Consider the following 17,689-nt stretch of genomic DNA (forward strand, 5'->3'; position numbering starts at 1 on the left):
CGCTTTATGGACGCCGGGAGATATCTCAATTTGTTTAAAATGCCAACCGCCCGACAAAGATCACTTCGAAGCTGATCAACATGCGAATTCCAAGAGAGATTTTCTTGAAACAGAACACCTAGAAAACGAATTTGCGAGCACTGTTTCAGCTGAGTGTTTTCAAAGTTTAAGTTTAGGTTGTCAGGAGCTTTTACACCTTTTGCTCTGAAGAGAATGTATTTGGTCTTACTAGCATTTAATTGCATCTTGTTTAGTTTTAACCATGTACTCAAGCCGGTCAACCAATAGTTGGCCTTTCTTTCGAGCGCGTAGGGGTCAATACCTGAGAAAAAGACATTAGTGTCATCAGCGTACAACACTAGGTTTTCGCTGCCTGGTATATTCACAATATCATTCAGGTATAAAATAAAGAGTACAGGTCCGAGAATAGATCCCTGAGGCACACCATATTTTATTGTTTTTACGTGTGAGGCTGCAGCATTTATGACAGTAAATTGCTCTCTTGACGTTAAATAGCTCTCAATTAAGGTCAACGACACGCCACGGAATCCGTAAAGTGGAAGCTTTCTTATTAGAACATCGTGCTGAACACAGTCGAATGCCTTTCTGAAGTCGAGGAAAATTCCCAGGGTGTGTGCCTTTTCTTCAATGTTGTTTAGAATTTTTTCCTTTATCCCGAGGAGTGCGGTTTCGGCTGATCTATCTTTCCTAAAGCCAAATTGCTCATCGGCTATAATATTTTGCGCGGTGAGAAAACGGACGAATCTTTTGTTTATAACCTGTTCGGCTACCTTTGCAAATACTGGTAGTACTGATATAGGCCTATAATTTGTTAGTTCGTTCGCTGGGCCACCCTTGTGCACAACAGTCACTTTGGCCAGTTTCATTTTCTGCGGAAAAACGCCTGTAGATAAAATAATGTTGCAAATGTGAGAGAGCGGACAACTGATTATTTCACCTACAGCCTTTAGAGGTTTCGGTTTAATTTCATCTGCTCCTGGAGCACAGCCATTTTTTAGTGTCAGAATAATATCTAGCACTTCACGTTCGTCAGTGGGTGCTAAAAACAATGTGTTTGCGGCGTTTGATGCAATGAACTGCTCGCACGGTGAATCAACTGAATTCCCATCGCATGATCCGACTGCAATGAAATGGTCATTAAATAAATTTGCGACTTCGTTGTCAGTCATAGCGTCGTTTTGATACGGAACCTTTTTGTGCTGGAAATTTTTCGAGAGTACCTCCCTCACGGTTTGCCACATTAGCCGTGAGTTACCCGTAATGTCTGCAAACTTTGTTATGTAGTATTCAAATCTTGATTTTCTAATATCTGCATTTAATTTGTTTCGAACTTTTTTAAACAGTGTAAAGTCATTTTCATGCTTGGTATTCAGGAATTTTTCAAACAGCCTGTTTTTTTGTTTGATTCTCATATGCAGTTCATGAGTGATCCAAGGCTTCCTTATCTTTTTTCGTTTTACCCATGGCTCGAGGGGAAAACACTTCTCGTATGCAGCCATAAAGCAGGAAAGAAAAGCCTCGTACGCTTTATTTGCATCTGTTTCCATTAAAATGGAGTCCCACCTTTGATTTGAGAGAAGATATTTGAATTTGCTGATATTTTTTTCAGAGTAATGGCGGATAAAAACTGGTTGCTTATTTGAATTAGGCCTTTTGGGAGGTAAAATGCAGTAGATTGGCAAATGGTCACTTAAATCGCACTTCAATACACCCGATTTGACAACGTCAGGCGGAAAGCTTGTAATGCAAAGGTCTAAAATACTTTGAGAGGTAGGAGTAATCCTAGTTGGCATATCTATTAAGTTACAGCACGCGTATGACACAAACAGCTCTTGTAGGCGCGAATAGCCGGAGGTATCTGATGAAACATTGAGATTAAAATCGCCAACAAAAGCACACTGTAGTTTTAACTCAAGACTTAGTTCAAACAGTTCTTCCATACAGTTCAAGAAATGGTTCAAGGATCCAGATGGCGGGCGATAAAACACTCCTAGCAGGATGTCATAAAGTTGTACAACGACACATTCAATGTTTTCATTTATAATATTATATTCTGTGAGTGCATTGTACTTGAAGTGTGAGCGAATATACATCGCACTACCACCACCACGTTTGAAAGCGCGACATACGGATATGCAGTCGTAACCATCAAGAAAAGCACACTCATCATCAGAGGAAAACCACGTTTCAGTGAAACAAAGAATGTCAAAAGAATAGTTAAGGTCATTTAGGAATAAGTCTACCTCATCAAGTTTAGTTTTTAAGCTCCTAGCGTTAAGATGAAACAAAGAAAGTGTGTCTTTTTTTAAGAAAGCAGGTTCACAAGGAAGGTCAAAACATGAGTGCATCATCTTGCACTAAAGAACACAAAGAACGCCCACATCGTGGGTGCTACAAGAGCACGTTACTGCAAGTTGATAAAATCTTGCTCACTGCGAATGACGAAAGCGGGGTCGCCGGTCTGCTTCCGCAGCAGAACTTTTCCGTTAGCATGCCAAACGTATGCGTAGCCATTCTTTTTTGCCCATTCTTTTGTCGAGGTTAGCAATGTGCGGGAGAGCCGCGTGATATTTTCGCAGATAAACAAGCTTTTCTCTTTTTGCAGCAAATGTCTGTTTGCCAGCCAAGTGTCACGGTCCTCTTGCCTCAAAAAGCGAGTGATAATAGCTGGCGTTTTGTCGGCCTTCGCTGGCAGCCTATGCACGGCAGCTATATCCTTCCTTGTTACATGCGGTACATTCAGTTTGGTAGCCACTTCGTTTATCTTTTCTAGTAGGTCCTCATCGACGGACTCAGAGACGCCATGTATTTCAAGATTTAAGCGGCGACTTCGCCACTCTAAGCTTTCGACTTCACGCTTTAGGTGAGCAATTTCATTTGCCGAGTCCGCCTTCTCAAGTTTGTCTACACGCTGGCAAAGTTCTTTGGTGTTTTTTTCTTGATCAGTCAGCCGGTTTTGAAATTCGTCAAACTTATCTGAGATAAGCTGCACTGAGGCTTCTAATTCATTAATTCTTTTGGGCAAGGTTTGGAGAGCGTCAAGTTTAGCCTCAATTTTGAGCAAACGTGTTAACACTTCCTTTTCTGCACTAAGCTTCTCACTTCCATCTTCCACAGTGTGGCCATGTTTGCATGTATTGCACTTCCAGTTTTTTTTCACACGTTTTGTTTGCCACACCTCTTCGGTTATACCAGAACAGTCGCCAAAATGAAAACTAAACTTACATTCACAGCAGCTGGCAGAGGGCACATTTTCAGGCACAAGCGAGCGGCATGTACAACATCTCGACATGTCGTGCGGTGCAAAGGCAAATACACTTCAGGAAAACAATGTACTCGTGGCAGCAGCGGCAGGGTCGGCAACAAAAAAGAGTCTAATCCTTATTAGTAAAGACGACCAACCTGTAAATATACAGAGTAGATTTCACTTGTCGTGCGTGCCGGTGGCTGCCGCTGCTGCCAAATGCGGGGAGACGCCCCCTCGGTCCTTGCTTGTTCGTCAGTTGTCGCTGGCGTCGGTGATGCAGGTGGCGATTTGCCTTCCCCAGAACTGTCTCGCTTCCACAGCGAAGGAAAAAAAACTTCGGGCGACGATCGGTTTTCAGTTGCACCAGCGCAGCCGGAGCTGTTCTCGGCGGCCAGGAAACTTTGGTCCACAGGCGAAGGACGCTGTAAATATACAGAGTAGATTTCACTTGTCGTGCGTGCCGGTGGCTGCCGCTGCTGCCAAATGCGGGGAGACGCCCCCTCGGTCCTTGCTTGTTCGTCAGTTGTCGCTGGCGTCGGTGATGCAGGTGGCGATTTGCCTTCCCCAGAACTGTCTCGCTTCCACAGCGAAGGAAAAAAAACTTCGGGCGACGATCGGTTTTCAGTTGCACCAGCGCAGCCGGAGCTGTTCTCGGCGGCCAGGAAACTTTGGTCCACAGGCGAAGGACGCTGTAAATATACAGAGTAGATTTCACTTGTCGTGCGTGCCGGTGGCTGCCGCTGCTGCCAATCTATCTGAACCTATCCTGCTGCTGCCACCTATCTGAACATCAAAGGCTTGTCGTCTAGATCAGGCTTACGGAATACCATTAGGACGATTCAATGGGCCAACTTCAAATCTTAGATGGAAGATGCCTGCCGCGAAGGCCTACCATCTGGATTAGAGCAAACGATTAAAATTACGATGCAAAACGCCACTCGCATGATGACGATCTCTTCCACGCGAAATGATTTCGACATAGAATTAGAGCGACTTCGAGCGCTTCGTCGCCGGGAGGAACGTCGATATCGGCGTACAAAATCAATTCATGACCTTAGGGCAGCCAGGAGGATGCAAAAGAAGATTCAGCGTCGTATGGATAGATTAGCGTCGGAACGTTGGGCAACGTTTTGCCAGAAACTCGACCACCGCAAGCCACTGTCTCACATTTGGAAAACGGTACAAGGTCTGCGTTGCCTTCCGGAACGGCGTTTCCCATTCAAGGCGCTAGCGCTTTTCCAAGGGCGGCAAGACATCGATATCGCAGAAGACTTTTGAGCGCGGATCGCAGACCAAGAGTCTCGTCCAGATCCTCCAGCCCGAGCTGACGTCCCCCATTCCCGTGATTGCCGCATGGACCTTCCTTTTACAATGGAGGAACTCGATGCGGCTCTAGCTCTCTGCAGGCGCTCATCATCTCCAGGTCCGGATGGTATATCATACCGGGCCTTGTGCTATCTCGGAGAGTCCGCACGGATAGAGCTGTTGAGACTTTACAACTCCTCATGGCAGGAGGGAAATGTTCCTGACGAATGGAAAGTAAGCCGCCTGGTGCCACTCTTAAAGCAGGGAAAATCCCCATTAGAACTCACCTCTTACCGCCCAATAGCGCTGGCCAGCTGTGTAGGAAAGATAATGGAACGGATGATCCTTGGCCGCCTGGAATGGTACCTTGAATACAACAAGATTTATCCGATTTCCATGGCTGGTTTCCGACGTGAGCGCTCTTCCATCGACAATGTAGTTGATCTCGTTTCATATGTCCAGCACGAAAGGTCCCGTAAGCGTTTATCTGCAGCTTTATTCCTAGATGTGAAAGGGGCATACGATAACGTGTTACATGAGGCCATTCTCGACGCCCTTGCAACGGTTGGCCTAGGTGGTCGAGTTTTTTTTTTTTGTGGATTGCAAGTTACCTATCTGCAAGATCATTCTTTGTGTTAACTGACGATGGCCCAACTACGCGACGCTATACCAGCAGGGGCGTTCCTCAAGGCGGTGCTCTCAGTCCGACGCTGTTCAACCTCGCTCTTGTTGGACTTGCTGAATACTTGCCAACTACCATCAAAATTTCAGTATACGCTGACGACATCTGTGTCTGGACTTCGGCAGTCACACGTCCTCAGATACGTGCGCGACTTCAAAGAGCGGCCACTTTGACAGCGAACTACTTGTGTAAACAGGGTCTCAGCATATCACCAGAAAAATGCGCACTAGTAGCATTTACTCGCAAACCGATGACGCCTTATATCATCTCAATCAATGGGCGGACCATTTCCTATGTCCGAACCCACAGATTCCTTGGCGTAATCATTGACCGAGACCTCTGTTGGAGCCCGCACGTGGCCTACATGAAACGGCGCCTGACAGCAACTTCCCAGGTGTTTAAATACTTGACAGGAAAGACGTGGGGGATGTCAGTAGACGCAATGCTTAAACTCTACAGAGGTCTCTTTCTCGGTTTTCTGAGATATAGTCTACCTGTACCGACCAACACCTGCAAGACAAATATTCGTGTTCTGCAGGCAGCACAAGCTCAAGCACTCAGAGTCTGCCTTGGTTTGCCCAGATGCACGTCAACAGAGGCAACTCTTGCGATTGTTCGGGACCACCCAATGCGAACTCACATTACTGTGGAAGCCCTGAGAACGCACATCAGACATTTTGCACGTGCCACCTATCACCACCTTGCAGCACTACTTTCAGACAGGCACCAATCATCATTGTCTAAAGCTATCATCAAATACAACGACAAACTTCCATCGGGCTTCACCGCTGCATCTAAACCATCGATACCCCCTTGGTGTCTTATCAGCCCCACAGTCCATCTCAGTGTACCAGGAATCGGGAAAAAGTCTGAACTATCGTCGCCTGTGCTGAAACAACTGTCTCTGCTTCTTCTGCACGAGAAGTACGCGGACAGGGAACACATTTATACTGCTGGTTCCACAAACATGCAGTCTTCGTCCAGTGCTGTGGTTGTCCCAGCAAAAGCTATTACCATCAGCTTTAGGACTGACCACCCAACAACATCGACATCTGCTGAACTAGCTGCTCTTCGCGCTGTACTTCGTTTCGTCAATGAAACGAAGTCCAGCGGGAGCCGCCTCGACAATGTTCAATCTTCAGCGACTCAAGGGCAGCCTTACAATCTGTACTATCAGCTCTGCGTCGCTGGCCATTCGAACAGCTCGTATTAGATATTAGATGCCTACTCCATACATCACAGGAGAAAGGACACCACGTGACGTTCCAGTGGCTGCCAAGTCACTGCGGCGTCACTGGAAACGAAGATGCCGATAATGCCGCTCGGGCAGCTCTTGAAGACGCACAAGAAGAGGTCATACCGCTTTCACGATCCGACGCAGCTAGCAGACTTCGAGTGCTTGCACAGGACATCACGCTATCTCTATGGTGCACACCAAACAGCCAGACCAACCAGAGCAACCGTCAATACCATCTGCCCTCTTTGATGCATCTCTATGTACCAACTGGACTCCACCGAAGAGAGGCGACTCTGCTTTATCGCTTGTGGCTAGGGGTGGCTTTCACGAAATCTTACTCCTTCCGCATTGGAATGGCCGACAACGCTCTCTGTAATGCCTGTCTTTGCGAGGAGACGCTGGAAACATATTCTGTGCGACTGTCCTGAATATAATGTTCAGCGACAGTCCCTGGCATCTGTTCTAGCGCACCTTGACAGTAGACCATTGTCCCTCGACATGATTTACACCTGCCGCCGACAGAAGACATCACAGGTGAAGGCGACAAAGGGACTACGGTTTTTGAAAGAGACGGGATTGGACAAGCGGCTGTGAGAGTGATGTCACGTACCATGCCAGAATGATGGACTCCAACGGTCAATGTGTGTGTGCTGTGCTGTGTGCTCTCTCTCCCTCTCCCCCTTCCCCATCTTTATTCTCCCCCATCCCTCTCCCATGTGTAGGGTAGCAAACCGGTTAAGCTAAACTGGTTAACCTCCCTACCCTTCCTTCTCCACTTTTTCCTTCCTTCCTTCTACCGTACTGAGGTATCCGTGGGAAATACCGCTCCGGCGACGCTACCAGGCGAGCGCACGGTAGCGGTGGATGCGTTTTGATTCTGCTTTCGCTGAGGCGGGGCTTCGCGCGATGGCCCAGGAATGAGCGAACAGACCATGCTGCACCTTTTGTGGCTCGGCGACGCATTCGCCAGCTCTTAGTGTTTATTTGTTAATTATTATCACCTATTGAAATAAAAATATGGGATTTCGTCACCCGTAATGATGACGGATAATCCTTTCCCGGTAGTAGTAGTAGTGGTAGTAGTAGTAGTAGTAGTAGTAGTAGTAGTAGTAGTAGTAGTAGTAGTAGTAGTAGTAGTAGTAGTAGTAGTAGTAGTAGTAGCAGCAGCAATAACAGCCTTCCTCATTTGAAATGGCCGACAGCAACACCTAAGACACTTGCAACGGCGGCGAAACTTCCACACACACCTTCTCTGTGGCTGCCCAAAGTGCAAGCACAGAGAAGCAAATGATGAGCACAGTGCTTGACAGGCTAGACATTCATCCACTGTAGCAGCACACGATTCTAGGTGAGTGCTCGAAAACAAACGCCGCGAAGAAAGAAATGTCGGCGCTGCTACAGTTACCGAGATCTGCAGGCTTACGCGATAAAGCTTGCGAGCTCGTGCGGACGCTTTGCGTTCTTCCTGATTGAACCCTTCTCACCGTGTAACCCCTTAGCCTCCCATGCAGGGTAGCCTGGCAGAACTACCTCCAATTAGCTAGTATATAGTGAGGAACTAGTTGGTTCATGTTAACTATATGTATTAACAATTAACACGGTTAGTCTGATTAACCCAACTGCCCTTCTAAACATCGTTTTGTGTTTCCATTCTAGGGCATCAGAAACCGTCAGTTAATCAAGAGTGGGGTTGAAATGAAACGCGTCGAAAAGAGGAAGGGCCGGTTGAAAATAAAAGAAGTAAATCATACTGTTCATCTCCTTAGAATGCGGCAAGAAAACGCGGCAGCAACCTACAATGTCGATTTAATGGACGCGCTCTGTAGCGCATCTGGTCGACGCGACGTCCGTAATCGTTCTGCACTGTAAGCTACCGGCTACGAGTTTAACGATGTTGTGCGTTGCGGGTTTATCACATTTAGAATTGCTTTTTGAAGTAAGCGCGCGGCCTTCCTCCTCCTCTGTACTCCATTTACCCCAGACAGAAAGATAAATAGATAAAGCTAAATAAATAGCGCGCAAGGTTATTCATATTGATTTGACAGCCATTGACAGCTGGTTGAGGGCTAGGTTGTTTTAGAAGCAACTAAAGAAAAGAACGCGTGACTAGACCTACGCGACTGCATTTTGAAGTCAAAAGTCCTGCAAACAATGTCATCCAGCGTGTGTTCACAGACAATCGCCCTCCGTATTTGACCGATGACGATAGAGTGCAATACACAACGGAAGCTGACATCCAATCGCAAACGACCAAGTTTAACGGCGAAAAGAAAGAGCTCGTCACACTTGTCCAGGAACTAGCTCGGTGCTTTGAGATGTGATGGACTGTTCCCTCAAAAACACCTCCGACAGCAGCGTCGAAAACACACACAAACATACAGACAGAGGCGCTCCCATTCCAGAAAACGGCACGCGAACTACTACGAACCCAGAAGCAGTTAAGAGATAGACAAAAAAAAAAGACAAAGAACAGGCACGAATGTGTGCGCAGAGCGCTTCGACTGCTCCAGCGGAGCCGCTTTGGTGGAGGACCCGCCGCAATGGCCCTCGCGGGGGGCGGATGGAAAGAGGGCGTCGTAGACAGGACAAACTCAACTCTTTGTGGAGCTCGCCCGAGCCGAGACTCGCAAGCACCAGCGCTCGGCGCAATGCGACGCGTGGACGGGCTCGTAATGTGCCGGCTGATTGCGGGCGATGAGCTGCATGCGCCGCGGTGGCCGCAGCCGAGCAAAGAACTTGCCGCGCGACTTCACCCCCGACCTCCACGCTTCAAGCGACGGGGGTGGAGAACACGCCTCTTCGAAACGCGGTCGCCCCGCTCTATGCGCCCTGCCGGTCCGCGTCGCAGGGCGCGCCGCCAGCGAACGACAGGCCGACAGCGCGGCGTGGCCGGTGCTCGCGAGTGACTCGGTAAAATCGGGCAGCAAAGCGGAGTACCTGCCTTGGTAGGACAGTCGCTACGGCGTTAATTGCGACGCTGATGCCACGGGTTCCATACCATTTCGAGGGAGAGGGGGGAGGGATGCGAAAACTCTCGTGTGCTTAGATTCCTGTGCACGCTGAAGAAGCCAAAGTGGTCAACTTTACGGTAAACCGCAGCCTGTCATTACGGCGTACCTCACGATCAGATCGTGCTTTTTGTCACGTACAACCGCAGAATTTAATTATAATTTTTGTTTTCTAGCGGAGGGGGGGGACACGTGGCACGGCGCGACGTCCGGTACGACGTACGAGGCGTTGAAAGGCGGCTGCTCCGAACGAAGGAACCGTACAGTAGGCGACAACCTAAAAACATAGGGGCAAATACTGTATATACTAGATTTTAACACGCTCCATGATTGTAACACGCAGCCGATTTCTCATGGCCGGATAAAGGAAAATGCAATGCCTCTGGTTGCAACGCGTACCCTGACTTCCGTGCTTAAAGAAAGAAAGAAAGATAGGGAAAAGAAAAAGAAAAGATTGCAATACCTTAGATTGCTGCATCACCAGATTTTCGTGGTAAGATAAAGAAATAGCAATTTATTTTTACTTGACAAAAAAAAATGAAACTGACATATGGTGGTCTGATTTGGAAACCAGCTAAACGCGTAGAATACCTTTGTGTCATTTTGGAACATTCTTTGTACTTCTTTAAAATTGAGCGTGCCACGGTCACTGTTATAAATAAATATGCCTATTTTCATAGCCATGTGTCGTCGCTGTCGTCAATCAAACATCAGGCTCGCTGTCGTCACCACGCTTGAGAGCTGTCCCCTAACGGAAAGTTGAATTCTTGTATTATGGTCGAAGCCGACGTCAACCCCAATTGCTGTTAAGGCATCGGGACCGCACAGAAGACTAATCGTTATTGCCATGAGTGCTTGTGCGGACCGATTTTTTTTTCTTCTTTTTTTTTAACAGGCAGCCGAGCGTTTTAACATGAATAAAGGGCAACGCAACATTTAGGCGCAGCAAACAAATGCGCGCGCCAGCGTTTTATAACGCTTTGAAATCTTGAACTTGCAACACTTCTCCACACACGTCTACGGGCCAACGTAGTCTGGTTCACAGCGTCCCGTTTAATATTCTAGCCCACGATTTGCAAGCGGACAGCATGTTCTTAAATAAACAGGCACATATAATGTTACGGGCAAGGGCGGTATAGACAACCATGTTGACACATTTCTTTTAACGCTGTTCCCCGCTTCGAACAACAATATTTTCAGAGTAATTTTGTAAACATCGCCGCAACAATTTTACTTGCCGTGAAAATTCGCGATAGTAGAGTTCATCAATTATTGATTTTTTTTTTTCGTCCACACGAACGTAGCGGCGGTGACGCCGCATCTTCGTGGCGTCACGTTCTACAACTAGCCTGTACTACATCGAGGCAAGCTAAAAACATGCGCAGTTGCAAACAATGCGCCGCATTTTCTGCGATTCTCAACGTTGCCCAATAAATGTTGGGACAAAAGCTGCAGTATGAGCTGTCCCAAGCTGCAGTATAATACATGTCCTGCAGGGTAACATGCGGACGAAGACCACCGGTAACTTATTTAAAAACGGTGCAGCAGGACGAGATGAATGTCACACACACACACAGGACCCGGCATCTATCAGTGACCCATGGTGACCTTACGTTATCCTCGTCACGTTGCACCGTTTTTAAGGTTAGTGCCAAATATAAAACAAACAATGCTTCCGTCACTACCGTTTACAACCATCGAGTATGATTTATAGCGGTATACGGGTCTAATTATCGCTGTTATCAATTTATCGCCGGCACACGACGCGCGAGCTGCGCTCGAAATTTCTCGACCGTCGCTGCCAATTCGCCGACACATTGCGCGCTCGACGCCAGCTGTGTCGCCCATTCTCGAATGTGCGCGCGCATTGTTTGTTACTCTGGAGCGTACGATGATATATGCGCGGATAGCTGATGCACACGATCCGTGAGCTTAGAAGTTACTGCACGTGAAGGACAGAGCTGTTTCGTTAGGGAAGCGAAAAATCCGCATGCTGCAGCGGGAAACCCTCTAACGCGCCAACAATGCTCGCCTAATGCTGCCCGTCTATGCATCGACAGACACGGCCGCCTGCCGTTTATGTTCGCGCATCCGGCGAGGCGGCGACGTCAAAAGGCCGCCCTGGTTGGAGCGAGCGCGACGCGCCCAGGCGACAGCTTGCAGGGGGGTCGCTGTCGCGTATGCTGCTGGGGTGACGCCACTTGCTTCGCATTGTGTCGCGGTGTCGTTGAACGCTGCGGCCGGAGGACACGTGGCCGTTGTTCCCCCCGGAAAGAGTCGCCTCCATCCGCCCCCCTCACACGGACAGCCGCGCGCGTTGCAAATGCGCGTCCCCGATCGAACTGCGCTGTGGCTTCTTCCATCGATTGGCTTGGACTGTTATTAGCATGGGTGTTCGAATAGTATGGATGCTCGAATGAATGCTCCACATTTCCGAACCGAGTCTAATGCGGTTATACGAGAAAAGTTACCCTCCAATATTTCATCGAATACAGAATACATTTTTTTTTCGTTCCTAAACAAAATGAAATACCAAGTTTGTGTGGAGGCGGTGTCGTAAAAAAATAGACTCATTTACGTTATTTCATATATGCGCGCAATGCCCCTTACAACTGAACGCCCGTGGTCATTCAATTATAAGCTCCTTATATGCCTGCAGTCATATACAGGGCGTCTAAATGATAAATTATTCTAGCTTTTCTGGTACACAATGACAGCAATGAAACATGGGAACCGCCAATCACCAGATGCACGTATAGAGTGCTGTGTTCATTGGAGAAGATGGGTCTGGTGCTACGTGAAGCACATCACTTGTTTATTGAAATGCAAGAATCGCATACGGCGATGAGAACGGCCATGTGAAAAGCGGCTTTGCCTGCACTAACACAACGAATTATTAGGCTGCCTACACCGAGAGGTTGTTATTTAATGACTGGAAACCATTCCATGGAAGTAGTCTCCCGCGTGCGCTCGCTCAGGAACCGGTGCCCCTGAGCAAAAAACCACGGCTTTCCTGCAGCACACTCATACAGAACAGTCCTCACTTACGTCGGTCTGCTTCCGCAGAGACTGAAATAACTGCTGCTATCCCTTATATTCGAACAGAAAACTCCGTATAGTGAATTCTCGAATCGAGTTATAATGGAATAGCAAATAGTCTGGGGGTGTGCGAATAGTAATTTTTGAGTATAAATCGAATACGAATCGAACAGTGCCAGAAGCGAGTCGAGTCGAATCGAATAGTTTTCTAATAATGACCAGCTGTTCTCATCAATATTGCAAACCACCGCGGTGCCTTAGCGGCTATGGCGCGGCGCTGCTATAGGCTCGAGGCCCCGGCGACTCCCGCCGCGGCGACCGTACTTCAATGGGGGCGAATAGCAACAACGCTCGTGCACTTTAGGTGCACGGTAGAGAACCCTGATGAGGTCGAAATTAATCGGGAATCTCCCACTACGGCGTGTCTGATAACCAGACCGCGATTTTGGCACGTAAGGCCCCATAATTTAGCTTATATTAATCGCCATTCTTATAAAACAATGTTTACTTTAAAAAAATTAAATTATGGGGTTTTACGTGCCAAAACCACTTTCTGATTACGAGGCACGCCGTAGTGGAGGACTCCGGGAATTTCGACCACCTGGGGTTCTTTAACGTGCACCTAAAACTAAGTACACGGGTGTTTTCGCATTTCGCCCCCATCGAAATGCGACCGCCGGGGCCTGTTTACTTTCTGTCATCACACTGCACGTTATGCAGCCTTGCTTACTAAAAGAACAAATAGAGAATTAAGAACAAATATGTTATGTGTTCGTATGCCCAGGACTCTTCGGAGAGTGGAAATGGTAGTGGTTTGCCCGGCGAAGTCTGGCTCCCCGAGTGACCTCGCCTGCTCTGCTACTTAACTTTTCCTGTTTTTATGCCTACTAAGGCTGCGGCTGTGTAGGTACGTCAACCGCCTCATCTGCAATACTCTGAACTCATGAGCGCTTGTCCAAACTATTTTATGCAGTTTCACTCGTTAACGGAACTGACTGTGTCTTAATGTCATTTTACTCTCTTCTGTGCTCAACTTGTGTGCGGAAATACGGAAATAACAATTTCAATTTCGCTTCAATTCAGATCGTGCCTGAGGACACAGGTGCTGCAGACGCCTGGCAGGGCGGGGCCCCTGCTGCTTCAGTTGGCAACGAGTGCAATATTAAAAAAATCATAAATATATTATTCAATGAGAGTCAGACATTTTGTAATATGAGAAGCAGCTTCAACAAATGCTTCTTCAAACAAATGTTAAGAGGACTCACTTGTTAAATTCAAAAGTGAAGCATAAACAGTTCACACGAGAAAAGTAATCTAAAGGAACATTTATAAATCAATGTGGAATAAAGAAGATATAACACTTTCAATATTGCAGAATATCAAATCAGAATCACCTGTTACTACAGCAGCAAAACATCCAACAGACAAATAAAGCAATATGATCGTGATATTTGACTGTCTCTAGCATTTTTTAGTCTATTCGTGCTTTGTCCTGCTTGCTCTGCGAAAGTATAGTTGCCGGAGCCATGCCAACCTCTCCTTTAATTTCATATCAATAAAAAAAAAGAACCTATCTGATTGGTCACCGAGAGGTCTAGCATTTTAAAAGAAGTTTAATAACTGCACCAGTACTGCCTTTGTTGGTAACACACAAAAAATGAATTATCGCGGCCAGAGGATGAACGCCACTCATAAGCGGCTATAAAGCTGTTTGTCATGTAAAGATGTTTGTTATGTGTTAAGTTTCGGCTCTAGTCGAGCGTTTGTGGTGTCTTTGTCTTCTTTTAAAGGAAACTTTCTTTGGCTACCCTCGCGGGTTTAGGATGGCCCACACGGCGCGATTTTCACTCAGCGACACAGTGATTTCTGTCGCTCCGCGACTGCCGCGATCGTCGCAGCTCTCCGCGACTGGGTTCCGCCAAGTTGATCGCGCCGTCGAAATTGCGCTTTTCTCCTGAGGTCTATTTTATGATGTGTTGTGCAGGTGTCTCTACAGTCGAGCACCAAGCAATCGTAAATGTAGAGCGTTGTTAACGAATACAAAGCGTGCTACTTATTCTGTGTTTAAATAAGTAACAACATACAACGTATTACCGGTTTCCGTGTTGTTTTATCGTATAAGAGAGGCGAGCATACATTGAGAGCTGGGTTCAATCTTGGCCGCCATCTCACTGACGGAAATCGCGCCGTCGCCGAAAGCTGGCCGCGAAAATCGCTCAGCGAAGTGCGCGGCAGCGACGAGTTGTTTCGCTCGGGTCGCTGCATGTGTAACATGCAAGAGCCTTTCGGTGTGGCTGCTGTCTGCTGCTCGGTCGGTCGGCATCTTGGCGGACATATTCGCGAATGTTATATGAACGCCGAACGCGAGTACCAAGAAATGACGCGATATAAGCACTGTATGCTGACCTCCTAAGTTGTGCCAGTAAACACGCCTCTGTTCTGCGTGACCCCCCCAAAAAAATATCCTACGTAAGGCCTGGACACACAATGTCGCCGGACACACAAGCAGAGCGACCCCTTAATGGAGTAGCGCATTGCATTCAACGGATTCTTTTACTTGTTTTATTCCATTTGATTTAGCCATTCCGTATGTGTCACTGGATGTGGGCCCATTCTTGGCCACTCCTCCAGAACGAATACGCACCACTGGGACGTAACTGGTACAGAATATTTAAATGTACATAGTCTTTCTGCAGATACACCTTTCATCACCGTTACTTTCCCAAGAAGCGTGATACATATAGCCTTCACCGTCGTGACATCGCTGTGCAAACGTTTGACAGTGTGCAGCCGCCTGATTTGGTGATCGCATTTTGGCATAGCTTGTGAGCAGTATAATGCAAAAAGAAAAAAATACACATCAAAGTCGGGACCTTTGTTATAATTAAACATTGACATTGCATGAGATTACGCGTTGCATAGGGGGACATGTGTTGCATCTGCACAGTGCTTTGTGTCCCGTTTAATTTTGCGCTGGTAACGTGAATATGCAAAGTCAAGGTTACGACATTGCGTTTGATTTGAAACTAAACAATAACTGAGGTTTTATATAGGCGATGTATGCAGTGGCAAATTTACGTTATAACAGTGTGGACTGAGCTCGAACGGAACGGTGGGCAGTGGCAAATTTACGTTTTTTACTGTGGACTGACCTCGAACTAAACTGTGTGTTCGGGCCTCCTCCTGTCCACGTTGATACTTCGAGGACTCCTGAACCAACGGTTAAAGAATGCAAAAAAAAACATGCCCCGCATTTCTGTAGCGACGTGGATTGAACAAGTGACTGAACTCTCCGCCGTCGTATCCTTATCTTTGTTATTACTTTTTTATTATTATCTGTGAAACAGACATATATGCCGACTGAAGTATTTTATACCCCACCTGTCCGCAGCAGCCTATATATGCCGAAGCAGCTAAACAAGGAGGGGGAGGGGGCGCAGCTGCTTTTCCACATGTACGAATGGCCTCGGTTTTTGACCGTCAACACAATGGCATTCTAGCGCGCACTCTCGGCGCTGTCGCTGCGGCCCGTATACTCTCGATCAATCAACTTTCGCGGAATTCCATTTTTACGTGACGTCACTGACGCCTACATGTAGCGCCGGGCATATTGCCGAGGCACTTGAAGAAAAAAAAAATAGTCCGATATAAAGTCTCAAAGCCAAAACCAGACAGTGTAAGACATCGCAACAGATGGAATGTTGGGAACGATATGGTCCACCTGGAGTTATCTAACGTGCGCCTAAAGCAGAACACAAAGGCGTCTTTTTTCTTCTTTTTTCTCCCGTTTCCTGTATTTAGGCGAAGCTTTGTTTGCCTCTTCCTCCTGGTTGTAGCCTGCCTGGTGAGTAACGGTGAATGAGCACAACCTCCACAGTTTACACAACCTTCTGGGTCGGCCCAGGCTGCAATGGTTCTTCGTACAATTAATCAATCAGCCATCTTACCGTCATTACCATCGTCGTCACCGTCATGCTGTCGCCGCCATATTATCGTCGTCATCGCCTTGCTGCTGTCGTCGCACGATCGCTCGCCTCACGCACCTCAAAGCTCGCCTCACAAAAACGCGCTAGTCTATCTGGGGGCGTTTGCAGCTCTGTAGGATTCCAGACGATGCTGGATATCCAGCTGGCAGCAGAATTCTCCCCATAACATTGACTCCCACAATGCGTGGTATCTGCGGTTTTTTTTTCTTATTATTTTTATTGCGATATTATATGACAACTGGATCTTGCAGAGACTTAACACAACCAATAAAACATACGCTTGATATGTATATATATATATATATATATATATATATATATATATATATATATATATATATGTGTGTGTGTGTGTGTGTGTGTGTGTGTTTGTGTGTGTGCGTGTGTGCGTGCGTGCGTGCGTGCCTGTATGTATGTATGTATGTATGTATGTATGTATGTATGTATGTATGTATGTATGTATGTATGTATGTATGTATGTATGTATGTATGTATGTATGTATGTATGTTTACCCTGCGGCACAAAAGAGTTTTGCATTCCGCCCCTGCTGGAACACCATAGCCCGGATGCATTCGGTATCTATGCGACGTGAGAACAACGCTGAGCACGTATTCTCGGTTGATCCCTTTCGTGAATATTAGTTATTACTAGAAGATAGGACGTCCATAGATCGCTGCACTCAGCAAGCCGTCAGGCCGCTCAAAATCGAAAGCATGCGCCAAATGTGATCGACGGCGACTATACGCGGCCCGGATATCGATACCACCCTCCAGTGCATTATCGACCCTTTCGCCGCATACTTCGAGAGCCCACATTCATCAGTCACCTGTTCGTCAGAGTCGTTTCTCAATGACGCGTATGCGAGATGGGACAGCGTGATCAGGGATGGCGGATCATCATAAGCGCGCATTACGGCATATTGCGCATTATGTCTCGACGAGAAAGCACGGACACGTAGCGTCGCACATCTTGACAAACTGTCCCTGATACCAACGCACGCGCCAGCTTCGTACGGATACGAGACGACGACGTACAAGCCGGAACTGGGCCTCCTCGTGAACGCGCGGCAATCTCGAATCACCGCGAGGATGAATAGCCACCGCGCGGCTGGTGCTCACGGGTGTACGTGTGTGTGTACGGAGAGGGGCCCGGCGAGCCAGCGA

General features: G+C 47.3%; 1 protein-coding gene across 4 annotated transcripts in view; it reads right to left on the reverse strand.

Moving 5' to 3' along the window:
• The window catches only part of LOC139049852 (inactive phospholipase C-like protein 1), a 345,846-nt gene that overhangs the window by 218,696 nt on the left and 109,461 nt on the right, over positions 1-17,689 (reverse strand). The gene's annotated exons all lie outside the window — the stretch shown is intronic.

Source organism: Dermacentor albipictus, chromosome 9, assembly GCF_038994185.2.
Source record: "Dermacentor albipictus isolate Rhodes 1998 colony chromosome 9, USDA_Dalb.pri_finalv2, whole genome shotgun sequence".
Classification (NCBI taxonomy): Eukaryota; Metazoa; Arthropoda; class Arachnida; order Ixodida; family Ixodidae; genus Dermacentor; species Dermacentor albipictus.